The sequence below is a fragment of the Rattus norvegicus genome, chromosome 15, assembly GCF_021556685.1.
Source record: "Rattus norvegicus strain SHRSP/BbbUtx chromosome 15, alternate assembly SHRSP_T2T, whole genome shotgun sequence".
Lineage (NCBI taxonomy): Eukaryota > Metazoa > Chordata > Mammalia > Rodentia > Muridae > Rattus > Rattus norvegicus.
In genome coordinates this window covers 5,748,698-5,762,838 of record NC_141548.1, presented here as the reverse complement: position 1 = coordinate 5,762,838, position 14,141 = coordinate 5,748,698, and the positions used below count along the sequence as shown (strand labels likewise).

General features: G+C 42.3%; 2 protein-coding genes across 2 annotated transcripts in view; both read left to right on the top strand.

Moving 5' to 3' along the window:
* LOC148000714 (disks large homolog 5-like) overlaps positions 1-14,141 on the top strand; it is a 122,379-nt gene that overhangs the window by 39,816 nt on the left and 68,422 nt on the right. The window lies entirely within an intron of this gene.
* LOC148000713 (uncharacterized) overlaps positions 1,975-14,141 on the top strand; it is a 99,154-nt gene continuing 86,987 nt past the window's right edge. Inside the window, exon 1 of the mRNA XM_087586961.1 lies at positions 1,975-2,036. The gene's annotated coding sequence lies outside the window, so the exon portion shown is untranslated. The remainder of the gene's footprint in view (positions 2,037-14,141) is intronic.

Here is a 14,141-nt window from a genome sequence, read left to right as displayed (position 1 = left end):
TGACGCCAGAGGTTGGTGGTGAACACCAGAGGGAAAGATCATTCTTCCAGAGACAATTGGCAGATTTCTGGTAACTCAGCTTTACCAGACTACTTGTCTTGGGTCCACAGAACTCTCTGAGTTGCCAACACCAAGGTATGTTCTACCTAATACACTGGACAGTGTAGAAGGAGATGTCAAAGCCAGATGTCACATTTGCACCTATGTAAATAAAAAACAGAGATCATTTACCCAGAGAAGATTGCATACAGGTAGCCAATGCTCTGATAAATTATGGGATCCTGAGTTTACTGACACATGGTCTCCTAGAGTAAGACAAAAGTGCCTGCTTTTTTTTATTGATTCCTTTTCTGGGTGAGTAGAAGCTCACTACATCAGACTGAAACTGATCATAGAGCAACTAGAAAGCTCTGCTAGGAACTTTCCCCCAATTTTGCCACTCACTAGGAATGCTGTCATATAATAGCCCAGCTCTCACTGCCAAAGCCTGTGAATAACAGTCAAAGATGTATGCATAGTTTGGAGTCTTTGTTGTGCAGAATTCTGGGCAGGTGGAAATAATGAACAAGACATTAAAGGAAACACTATGGAAACTCTCATTAGAGTCCGGTAAGGGTGGAAAGGCACTTTCCTTACTTTGGGCTTGCTGTACTCCATACAAGGAGGGATTGAACCATAGAATATTATGTTTAGAATATACCCCCCATTGCTTCTGACTCTTAGAGATCAGCAGTTGGCAGAATTCTTCAGCTATTTTATTCTTGAAATCCTATTCGTCCAGTTCTCCGTAAAGTCTATTACTTTCACTATTGGAGAGACCCAGTGAACCTCTAAATCTACCAACAATATCCCCTAATTTGGACCTAGTGGTAGCGAACCTGCATGAGCCAATTGGGCATCGAAAAGGACAAAGCAATTTGCAATGAACTTACGTGGCGATGTTTTACACTCTTACAGTTATGAGGTTAGGTGGAATTTTAACATGGATTCCTCACAACTAGGTCAAGAACGTAGAAGCCACAGATGACAAGGCCAAATAGACTCCCTCCAGAACTTCTGGACCTATTAAAGTTGAGCTTTCACCTGACCTCAAGCCCTTCCACTCCCTGCCCAACCTCCTGGATCTTATGTTTGGCATGAATACAGGATCATGGTCCAAACTCTAACACCGTCAGGCCTGGCCCTGGGACCTCAGGAAGGTGGACACTAGAGAAGTGACGTCTAATGGAACTGCAGAGGACCAATCTCCGTCCATGTTGTCCTTTGCTCACTGATATCTGGTTATTTTTTGGAGAAAGGATTTGGAAGTTTATCATCTGAAGTAGGTGCACAACACTTAAAGTTTTATATTCACTGTGTAACTGGATTAACTATGTTACCAAGATCATTGCAACAGAGTCTCTGCAAAACAGAGACTTTGTGAGTAGACATCCATGAATATATATAAAGAAAGCCCCCTTTGAAGGAATGCACAATAAGAAAATGAAATCCAATATCCAATAAATTAAAGGTCTGGAGGGAAATACTGACTTTTGGGAAACAGGAAAACCTAGGAAATTGGAATGTATGTCACAGGACTGGATCTGGGAATAAAATTATTATGCAGAAGAATGTCTTCCACCCCATGTCCCGTGATGTTTTCTCCCCATGCCAAGCCCCTGACGCAATCTGCCCTTTCAGAGCATGAAACTACTAATGGAGCAAAGAGAAATCTCTAGCTTTAGAGGGAGGAGATATGGAAAGGGTTCCATTGTGTCACTGGAGAGCCTCCTGGAGATGGCACCTCAGAATCTGGTCACCATAAGGAAAGCTGGTTAGCAGGAGGCCCTGGTAGTTCCCAGTGACGTCGTCAGCAGACCCTTCCCTGAACAATCTCTTGTATCCAGGAGAGCCCTAGCATCTTCTATGATGCCACAAGTGTTGTGGTGGCACCAACTGCTTGTGGGATATTTCTTCAGTGCCTCCAGATTTCACTAATCAACCTGTTGTCCAGGCTAAGCAGGCCGTTTGGGAGAAAGAGCAAAGAGCATGAATCGGTGAGAGTTGGGGAGAAGGAAGCTGGCCTTCTGTCTTGTTGTAAAAAAGGAAGAAATAAATGGTCCTTGGGAAAGCTCAGTGAGCTCTGGGCTAAGGGTGAGAAGGTTCCTTGAGGAGATGGCCTTGAGCTGAGCCTTCTGGAAACCCAGAGCCGGGAGCCTATAAGAAGCAGCTGGACTTCCCTGCTTGATATGGTTCCTGGAAGTCAGAGACTTTACATCATTATTTTCTCTGTTTCAGTGCCAGTTGTTGGGAAGGGCACCACTGTTTTCCTGAGAGATTAGGGCTTTTACTCCTTTTACTTAGAAGACAAAGGTCCTTAGGAAGAAGGGAGAGACTAGTGTGGTATCCTCAGGGCTGACTGTTTCCCCTTTGGATTGGTTCAGTTTGTGTCTGACACTAATATCTGGGAGAGAGAAGAACTTCTAGATGAGACCTCATCATCTCAGGCTTTCCACTAGAGTTATTCTGACTACCATTCCCTGATAGTGGTCCCCTTAGATTTCTGAGTCAACACGTGTGAGTGTCATGCAGTTTTCTAGTGCAGTGAAGAACTGTTAGTCAGTGAACCAGAACCGGGACTGGCTCCTTCCTGACTTCTCTGGGTGTCCTGAGCAGTAAGTAGGGGAACTAAACGACCATGTTCTACCAATACAAGGCATCTATTACTACAGTCCTGGGATCTAGAGAGATCTATCCATGATTCTGGGCATCTCCATAGCAACTGGGTGCTGATGGAGTTTTCATCCTGGCTTCTATACCTCAGACTAGGGTGTTCTGAAGCCAAGTTCCATCCTGTGCAGCTGTGAATATGCCTGAGGAGGCTGTCTCCTTGGTTTTCTGAAACATTGCTAAGGGAGCCAGAGGAAATCAGCACCTGCTGCTCAACAGAGCTCTGGGAATGTTGACATTCTCAGCTTCAGCTACATATTAAACTGGGTCAAAAGATCACCTATCAGGTCCATTCTTAAATATCCTACAGGGTGCTAGGGGTGGACTGTAATGAAGTAGTATGCAGGAGAGGTGCTGGCCCTCAGCTGCTACATATCAGTGTGTGTGGGAAACACCTGAACTCTTCTATTACAGATCAGAGAGATGAGCTGCAATCTCATTCAATAGACTGTGTATATTCCTGGGGTTTGGCTTTGACCATGCAGGTCTGTTGTCTCATACTTCATTGTTCATGTGGCCAAGTTGTGGGAAAGCACCACTCACAATTGTTTCCTATCCTCCGTCCTCGGGTCTTAGATTTTAGCACAACACTTCACATCTTACCTTCTAGATCCACTGTCCTAACTTTATTTCAACATGCACATCTCTATTATCCTTGCACCGTGTGTGTGTGTGTGTGTGTGTGTGTGTGTGTGTGTGTGTGTGTGTGTGTGGTTAGTTGGCATACAACTTTAGGGAAACCTTGCCACTGAAATCCTCTAGGAGTCTATGTAAGTAATCTGTAAACTGTGGAGGGGCAAAATCCAAATGCTCTCCCGCAACCTGGCCTTCTAGAAAGAGTAGCGTAAACTGCAATAAAAGGATACACTTGAAAGTAAAACTTGGACGAAATGCCCTGGCTTATCTACATTATCACTGTGAACTGTGACATTGCTCTCTTGGCTTCTGTGGCCAGACATGAGGGCTCTGAAGGTGTGCTGCCTCCTGTGGAACTGTGAATGAGCTTGTGTCACACGAAGCATGTGAATGGAGTGAGAAGACAGTAGGAGGACATTGTGACATTGCCCTCCCAATGGAGACATGGAAATGTTGACAATCACAGTGGGTGAGTCTCAAGCTGCACTTTGAGACCCAGCCAGGCTACGTTTCACCTGTCAGCTCACTTCCTGCACATCCACCACAGGCCAAGGGCAGGCTCAGATGAAGCTCTGTTGAAGACAGGTGCTGTCCCTTGTGAGCTGTGTCTCAGGGTATGCGGAAGACCATTCAGCCTCCTGTGATGTGAGAGATCAGAGTAGTAAGAGGCAGGCAAAGGGGACAGTTCTGTGTTAGTTCTTCTTGGCTACCATAACTACATCTTCCAGGTTAGGGATTTGCTCATGGAAGTCTGGTGTCTCACATGTGTAAAGGCCAAGCTGTCTGAAGTCTCAATAACACAACTGGCTCCAGGCTGCTTTCTCAGTCACTGGGATTTTCACGCAGTCCTTCGTACCTTGTCTTCTAGAACCACACATTCTTTTCTGCCTTCATATGGACAAGGCATATTTTCTCACTCTCTCTTACTAGAGACCAGTAGGAACACATATATTGGACAGCCATGCTTATTGTCTAAACTGCTGGCGTCCATGTACGGCATTAGTGGGTACAGCATCATATCTCAGCATCTCTTACTGTAAGGGTTGGAGCAGAACTCCCACATCTCATCCTCCGTGACGATGTAGATTAGACCCATCAGATTAAATAAAGAATTGAAAAACTCTCCTGGGGGTGAGGTGGTAAGGAAATCATGTTGCCGTCCCATAAATGCACTGCTATGAGCAAGCTTCAGACAGTCTGGGGGGATGCAGCCTGCAGCAGAGACCACAGGCCTTTGGTGGAGAATGATTCAGTTCAAAACTGGGGAGGGATAAGGATGGTTGATATTGTTCCAGTATATCTCATTGCCTATAAAAAGAGTTTCTTCCAGATCAATGAATGGTTCTTGTAAAGCAGCTCCTGGACTGGACTACTGAGACCAACCATGAGCCCACCAGACTGGTGCCTTCCAACCAACAGACAAAAGTATCCACTCTGCGAATGATACATAGATATCTACAAAGAATACCAGGATGGATACAGAGTTTCTTCAGTTCCATGAATGAGGGATTCAGCAGGTGAGATGGCAGCAGATAAAGGTGATTGTTGCCAACTCCCTACACCTGAGCTCCTTCCTAGGACCTACATGATTGACGGAAAGAACAAACCTCTCACAACTTGTCCTCAGATTTTTATGTAGTTGGATTTTTCCGGTCTTGGTCCACAGAAGCAAAGACATCAGGTTTTCCAATTCCATTTGACACGGGACCAGTACCTTCAACCGAATGTTCCTTCCTGGAAAGCTGCAGCCTGTCAGCGTGGCTCAGTGGTTTGTGAACTGCAAGTTCCCATCTGGGAAGGTGGTCGTGTTCATCCAGCCCACCTGCCCCTATTGCAGAAAGACCCAAGAAATCCTCAGTCAACTGCCTTTCAAACCTGGTCTTATGGATTCGTGAACATCACAGCCACTAACAACATCAATGAGATTCAAGATTAATTACAACAGCTCACTGGATGGAGAACAGTTCCTCAGGTCTTCATAGGTAAAGAAAGACTGCATAGGCAGACACAGCGATCTGATCTACATGCAACAGAATGGGGAGCTGATTACCCAGCTGAAGCAGATTTGAGCTCTGCAGTTAGGAAAGGGGTGCAGGCAGAGCCCATGCCGAGAGCCATCATCCAGCCATTCCGACGGCCAGTGCCCCTGAGAGATGATGTGCATCACAGAGGATGTCACTACTTTTTGGTGATGGGGATTTTCAACAAATTGGCTTTTATTTCTTCTTTTCCTCAGTGCTAAAACCTGTTGCCGTTTGCCTTTAACCATGGGGCTGAGAAGCTTAACAGACAACACTGGCTTGATTTTCCACTCTTCATGTGCTGACACGTCTCTGCCTCTAAGCCCATGTTTCCCATCCAGTTGATCTAAATCCCCATTGAATCTGTCTCTGGTTTCCTGCCATGCTGGTCAGCTCAAGTCATTTTGCAGACGTCCACTTCCTGAATGGTTATTAAATCAATGGATATTGTGAATTTGTTTATGACCCACACTCAGGCCTTTCCCTCCCTCCTGCAAGCACCGTCCCACTTCTCCATTCACAGCTCTCAGCCAGTGTTCTCAACCTTGCCCTCCCACAACCCACAGAAGTTCACACTTGTAAGAGCACGCTGTTTGAAAAATCAGATGAAGAGCTTTAGCATACTTGGTCCTCACTGTAGCCATAATAACATAGACGACAGAGCTGATGGTTCATTCATCTCTATTCGTACAGGAGATTAAGAAAATCCCAAGAAGTTTTATGTTGATCCTAGTCAGAGTACCAGCAAAGTCAAATATGAAATGCAAAATTGCAGAGCACTCCTACCAAGAATATCTGTATAAAAACTTGTTTGCAAAACACTGTCCTAAATAATTTCCTCCATTCACACTTTGACATTTTGTTTTGATGTCTTGCTATGACACTTAAGTATCATGGAACTGTAGGTCTCTTCTCTGGTCTCCAGTGAGAAGGACACATTCCTAATAATGATGTATCTGTAGATGACTAAAAAAGAAAAAAGAAGATCAGGATTAAAGTTCTGGGTTAAAGGTGTGACTTCCTACCTCAAACATCCAGACTAGAAGTAAATTTGAATTTACATTAAATGGAAATCCCTCACAGATTTCCCCTCTACTTTTGTGGTTTGGTTAATCTCAGATGAAGACAATTCAACAACCAAGAATAACCTTTAGAATCATGTTCTCCTCCTCACTAAAATACTTGAACAAATGGCACACTAAAAGATCAAAAGGAAGGAATGGTTAGAATCAAAAGCTACATCTGGGTCAGCTCTAACTCTCTTAGTCAAGGTGACTTTGGATTCGCCCCTTAATGCCCATGGATTGCTCACATAGGACTCTGTAGTGTTGTTTCTACTTCCTCACTTTAAGCTCTAGGCAGACCAAGCTATCAAACCTGCCCAGGTCTCTTTGGATTGCACATAAAAGACACATACATTAAGATACTTTTGATGAGATGGCTCAGTGGCCAGGTTCTTCTAAGCCTCCTCCAAATAAGATGCCCTCCTTTTTACTCCCAGCTCAGCACCTCTAAGTCTGCCCTCAGCGCAGTTGCTCAGTTGCCTTTAGTCATAGCTCAGAGCCCAAATCTGCTCTCAACTTATTGTGTTATAGCCTCCTGCCTGCTACGCCAAGCCCAGTCTGGGAGGCCACCAATGGCCACTCAGCCCTAGATCTCAAATGGCTGATAGCTCTTACTCCCTCTGAAGTATTAAATCCCTTCTCCTCTCCTGTGTCTCCTAGCCTGCCTGGAGGAAAACTAGAAGACCTGCCTATGCCACCCAGCTGGTTGGCCAACAGCATCTTTATTGAACTATCAAGAATCAGTGTTCACAGGAAGATTCCTGATCTAAGCATCAAAACCACACCCTACAGGACTCAACGCCTGTCTCTGGTTTAAAGTGGGAGATAGAGTAGTTAGAATTGGATAATTGAAATTCAAATAATAATGATACATATGTTACTAATTATGCCTTGATAAAAGGCTCCTAGAGAGTGGAAATGGGTAACATTTAAGGCAAAAGGGAAAAAGCCCTAATGCAGCAAACACAGTGGACCTGCCAGAAATGCTGGGGTCTTTCTGCACATCTGAATTTGGACTTGAACTTCTTCAGACAACTTCTTGATCACTCCATGCATCCTGAGAAGAATAGAACAAATAGAAAAACAAAACAAAACAAAATAAAATAAAAAATCACCAAATGGAAAAAAAGCAAAAGCAAAAGCAAAAAACAAAACAAAACAAAAAACAAAAAACTTAAAACAGGAGGACTGAGGGAAGATTGCTTGAAGTCTTCATTGTTAACTACAACTACAAGCTACCAATGGCTTTCAATACAAAAATTATTTATTATTTTACTTGAAGCTTCTGACTGGGTCAAAGAAACAGTATTTGGAAGCAGCACCACCAGGAAACTGGAACAAATAATACTATAGAGCTCACCACTGATTATTACCGTGGTGACTGAGGGCACAGCAGAGAATACTGGTGTGAGACAATGGGTCTTTTGGTGTTCTAGATGCTTGCAATATCTATGACTCTGAAATGAGTTAGAGCCATCCTGAAATCATGACTAAATGGACTCTTCCATTTCTTTGGAGCACAAGATCTGTCATCCAATTGACTGACTATGATTAGTACTTGGGACCTACCCTCTGTAGTAAGGCTAAGGCTTCTGATGGAAAATCCTTCACCAAAACAGTGAATGGGCCATGGCGGTGCCAGCCAACAACCATGCCCTGAGTCCACCCTGCAGCCTCCAGAAGAGGTTTGAAGAGGTCAAAGTTACCAACATTTTATCTGTGGCTTTGACTTGTCACTTTTTATTTTAAATAAAGTTCGATTTCTGTCATAATTCCTTCTAATTTCTTCCTCACATGAAACTTCACTTGTGACCTCAAATTCTATTCATGAAGTGTTACTTTTCTCTGGAGTAGGCTAAGGTTTGTATTTTCCTTTTATACCTTGCTGTGATGGCTAAGTGTAGCTGTCTAAATGGTGCAGTCTTGAGCAATTGACGCCATCAGAATGGCTGGCAGGCTGTGTCTTTGGCATTTTCTTGATGGCAATTGATGTATGGGGACTTAGCCCACTGTGGGTGGTACCAGCCCTAGTAAGGGGAGGAGAGGTCATAGAGAAAGGTAGCTGAGCAGATGAATAATCAGAGTTCCTATCTGTTGTCAAGCTTCTGCCTTGTGTTCTTATCTCGTATTCCATTGATGATGAACTGTAATTTATGGGGTGAATAAAACCTTCACTTTCCCACATTGGCATTTTTATGTTTCCTATAACAATAGGAAACTAATTTGAACATTCGGAATTTTCTTGAGATCTGCTCTGATAATCCCTCCTCCTGAAGGTTTTTAAATCAATAAACACAGTTCCTGGACACTCTAATCTGTTGAAATATTCGCTCTGCCAACCGCATGACACTGCTTAAGTATCTATCACATTTTTTTCTCATGACAATTTTTCCTTCCTCTTTTTTTCTCTTTAAAATTATATTTCTAAACATGTTAGCTCTTTGTACTTTAAAAGTTGTCCTTTTTCCCATAGTAGAATATTTATATTCAAATTCATGCGTTTCATAAAAGTGGGTGATTTATTGTAGTAAAATTTTCTAATCACTATTTATTGTATTAATTTTATTAATTCATCAAAAACTGACCTTATTATATTATCTACTTATCCATAAAGATATAAAACTTTGATTTATTCAAGTCTTTAAGGTCTTTCAGAACATCAGCTGGAAAGTTCTTATATGTGTTCAGGATGGATCGTGGGTACTTCCTATGTCTTCTTACTAATAGTATGCTTTATAAGTGTGCTTATCCAGGGTGTTTTGTTATATATTTTAAGACTATTTTGAGTAGAATATTTCCCTGATTTCTTTCCCATGGTTTGTTTTTGGTATACAGGAAAGATAATGAGTTTTGTGTGTTATTTTGCATTCTACTACTTTAATGAATGTATTTTCAGCTTTAAGAAACTTAATTTTTTAGAGACAACTTGTCTGTTTAGCATCACCTCTAGCTAGTTCATAGTTGTCTTTGCATTAAATATTTTAATCCACATCATTTTATTTTATATTTTCAAATTATTATGAGGGGAATTTTTCCCAGATTTTCTCATGGTATGAATTGGATTGGCATAAAGGAAGGCTAAGAAATTTTGTGTGTTCACATTGTATTGTGTTTTTATGAATGTATTTATCAGTCTTAAAAGACGGTGATACATTTTTAGAGTTTTTAAAATAGAATCAGGTCATCTGTAAATGAGGACATTTTGACTTCTTCATTTTTCATTTGGGTTACCCAAGTTCACCACCCACCACTGATGCTTATTGTCATTTATTCCACTTTTCCTCTGGGTTTCTCTCTTGTCTCTTTTCATTGTTGCTACTCCCCCCGCCCCTTGTCCATCCTTCCCTGCCTCTACCTAGGTCCCTCCATCCCTCTGCCTCCCATGATTATGTTGTCCCCCCTTCTAAGTGGGTCTCAAGCATCCACAATTTGGCCTTCTGACATGTTACCCTTCATGTGATCAATGATTTGTATAGTGGGTCTTCTGAACTTTTGGGCTAACATCCATTTGTCACTAAATACATCCCATGTTATGTCCTTTTCGATCTCTGTTACTTCACTATTTTCCAGTTCCATCCCTTTGCCTACAAAGGTCCTGGTATTCATTTTTGATACCCGAGTACTGTTCCTCTGTTTGAATAGAGCACACTTTCTATATTCATTCCTCAGTTGAGTTGAGGTCTATCGTAGTTCTTTCCAGCATTTGACTAATATGAGTAAGGCTGCTATGAACATATTCAACCACACGTCCTTGTCATATGTGGATCAGGTTTGAGTATATGCGCTGAAGTGAGTGGTAAAGCTGGGTCTTCAGGTAAAGCTATTTGCAATGTTCCCTGATCCTCCACATTGATATCCAGAGTGGCTATACAGCGAGTAATCGCACCAACAATGGAGGAGTGTTCCACTTTCTCTACATCCTACCCCACTCTGCTACTGCCTCAGTTTTCTATCTTAGCCATTCTGATTGGTGTAATGAAGGATCTCAGGTTCATTTTGATTTGCCTTTTTCTGATAACTAAGGATGTCGAACGTTTCTTGATGAGTTTCTCAGGCATTGAGATACCTCAGGTGAGAATTCTTAGTTTAGCTCTCTGTCCCAGTTTAAAAGTCGGGTTCTTTGGTTGTCTGGGAGTTTACCTATTTGAGTACTTTGTATATTTGGAATTTTGGCACTCTCTCAGATGTAGGGTTGGTAAAACTCTTTTCTGAATCTGTAGCTTGCTGATTTGTCCTATTGGCAGTGTCCTTTGCTCCAAAGAAAGTTTTCAGATTGTTGAGATTTCATACATTTACTGTTGATATTAGAACCTGACTCTTTGGTATTCTGTTCTGACAACTTTCTCCTGTGCAAATGTGTTCTAGGAACTTTGCGACACTTTCCCTTCTATTAGCTTCTGCATGTTTGGTTTTATGTGGATTTCCTTGATTCACTTGGATTTGAACTGTGTAGAAAGAGATAGAAATGGATCCATTGGCACTCAACTACATGCAGACCACCAGTTAGGGTAGCATCATTTCTTAAAATGCCTTCTGTTATGTTCAAAGTCCTCAGTCATCAGGGAAATGCAAATCAAAACAACCCTGAGATTCCACATCACACCAATCAGAATGGCTAACACCAAAAACTCAGGTGTTAGCAGATGCTGGCGAGAATGCGGAGAAAGAGGAACACTCCTCCACTGTTGGTAGGATTGCAAACTGGATTACCTCTCTGGAAATCAGTCTGGAGTTTCTTCAAAAATTGAACATTGCACTGCCTGAGCACCCAGTATACCCCTCCTGGGCATATAACCAAAAGATGCTCCAACATACAATGAAGGCACATGGTCCACTAAGTTCATAGCAGCCGTAATCATAACAGCCAGAAGCTGGGAAAAACGCAGATGCCCTTCAACAGAGGAATGGATACAGAAAATGGGGCACATCTACACAGTGGAGTACTACTCAGCTATTAAGAACAATGACTTCATGGAAATTTTACGTCAATGGAAGGAACTAGAAAATATCATCCTGAGTGAGGAAACCCAATCACAAGAAAACACACATCGTATGCACTCACTGATAAGTGGACATTAGCACAAATCTCAGATTACCCAAGATGCAATCCACAGACCACATGAAGTTCAAGAAGGATGACCAAAGTGTGGAAGCTTCAGTCCTTCTCAGAAGGGGAAACAAAAATATTCACATGAGGAAGTATGGAGATGAAGTTTGGAGCAGAGACTGGAGGAAAGGCTACCCAGGGACTGCCCTAACTGGGGATCCAGTCTATATACATCCACCAGACCCAGACAATATTGGTGATGCCAAGAAGTGCGAGCTGACAGGAGCCTGATATAGCTGTCTTCTGAAAGGCACTGCCAGAGCATGACAAATACAGAGGCGGATGTTTGAAGTCAACCATTGAACTGAGAACAATGGAGGAGGCAGAGAAAGGATTGAAGGAGCTGAAAGGGTTAGCAACCCCATAACAACAATAATACCAACCAACTATAGCTCCAAGAGACTAAACCACCATTCAAATGGAACACATGGACAGACCCAGGGCTCCAGCAGCATATGTAGAAAAGGAGTGGCTTGTTGGGCTTCAATGAGAGAAGAAGCCCTTGTTCCTGCGAAGGCTCTATGCCCCAGTGTAGGAGAATGTCAGGGCAGGGTGGCAGGAAGGGTTGGGTGGGGGGGAGAACACCCTCAGAGAAACAGCGTGAGGGGGATGAGGTAGGGGGATATGGGTGTGAAACAGAGAAAGGCTATAACATTTGAATGTAACTAAGAACAAATAAAGAATAAAAAAATTTAAAAGGCATAACAAATGCAAAAGATTGGGGTGCCATTCCATACTCGTGATGTGTTTCTTCTGTGAGAGCATAGTGATTAACTCACTTCTCTATGACTGTCTTCTTATTTGAAAGTAAATAATGGGATCATCTGTGGAGTGGTTAGTAAGAATAAAAGCATTGCCTAACATGAATAGGTCCCTCCAGAGCGTGAGCTTAATATTCTAGGTATAGAGCAATTAGCTGGGGGGATTAAAAACAAAAAGCAAACAAAAAACAACATCAACGATTAAAATAAATTTTGAATGCTGGGATTAAGGCGTGTGCCAACAAACACAGGTCCTGTCACAATTCTAGCAGTCGCCAGCAGAGAGAGCTGTGAGGTAGTGTGTGCTTCTTCCTTTCCAAGATACCCCATGGCCTCAGGCCTGCATCCAGTGAGCTGGAACGTAGAGCAGCCTAGTTGAAAGTCCTGTTGTGTTGATTACCTGAGACCATATGAGTTAACTCTCTTCTTCATGCCTTTTTTTCTTATTTGAAAGTAAATAATGTGATCATGTGTGGTGTGGATGGTGAGAGTAAAATCTTTAACATGAAGAATAGGGCCATGAAGAGTGTGGGTAACATTCTAGGTACAGAGCAAATAGAGGGAATTACCAAAGAAAACAATGGGAATTCTAACAACAATTGCAAAAAAAGAAGAGAAAAAAACCCTTATGGGTGCTGGGATTAAAGGCATGTATCAACTCTGACCAGCATTGTAGGTATTTCCAATAAAATATTTAAAAAAACAAACAACCCTATTATTATTTTAGCAATTGCAGCAGAGAAGACTGAGAGATCGTGTGCTGCTGCCGCCATGCCATGATCCTGTAACAACAACTGCCTTGGTGATAGGAGCCTGTATGCAGCAGGCCCATTGGTGGGCCTGTCATCTCAAAAACAGATGCTTCAGTTGTCTAAAAGATTGGACTCCAGTATACTTCAGGCCAGGAAAGAAGCCAGCCACCATGAGTGAAAGAACAAAGGAAAAATTACATTGGAAAAATGTGTGCCTTATTTGGAAGAAATGACCCTAAACTTTTGAGGCGTCCACCATCTCCACCCCTCCTTTTTGAGTTTTGCATAGCGATGTTGTCCAACTCCAGGTGGGAGTCAGAGGCAGAGCCCTTCCCAGAAAAGACAAACGTGATTTTCACTCTTACATCTGTGAGGTTAGGAGGCGTCATAGCACAGATTGAGCGCACCTAGGATAAGAACACAGAAGCCACAGATGACAATGCCAAATGGACTTTCCCCTGAACTTAGGGACCCACTAAAATTGAGGTTTAACCTGACCACAGGCCATTCGACTCCCTCCCCATCCTGCTGATTCTTATGTTTGCTAGGAGTAAAGTATCAAGGGGCAACCCCCGATATCCTCGTGCCTGGACTTGGAAATGAAGGAAGACAAATATTGGAGAAGTGATGGCTGTCGGGCTACAATGTAGGAACACGCAGTCCAGGTTGACCTTTGCTCACTGATGACCAATTTAATTGTCTGGCTATATTTGAGAAAGGGATGATGTCCAACTTAATATGTAAAAGAAGGGACATAAATTTATGATTTTATATTTGCCCTGTAGTTAATCCCCCTATATTCCCAAGAAAAGGAAGTTTTTATTGCAAAAAGTAGGATTATAAACCATTGACTTTGTGAAATACATAGACGTTTATGTGGAAATAGTCCTGGCTATCAAGGAATGCCCAGTAAGCAAATATTATTCAGGTTTTATAAAATTAAAAGTATAAGAGAAATATATTGGCCTCTAGGAAACAGGGACACTTTGGGAATTGGACTGTATGTATGTGCATTGTCTCAGGTGTAGATTTATTATTAAGAGAAATCTCCCTCATTTATGGTCCCTAGGGATTTGGGTGCTAACAAAAAT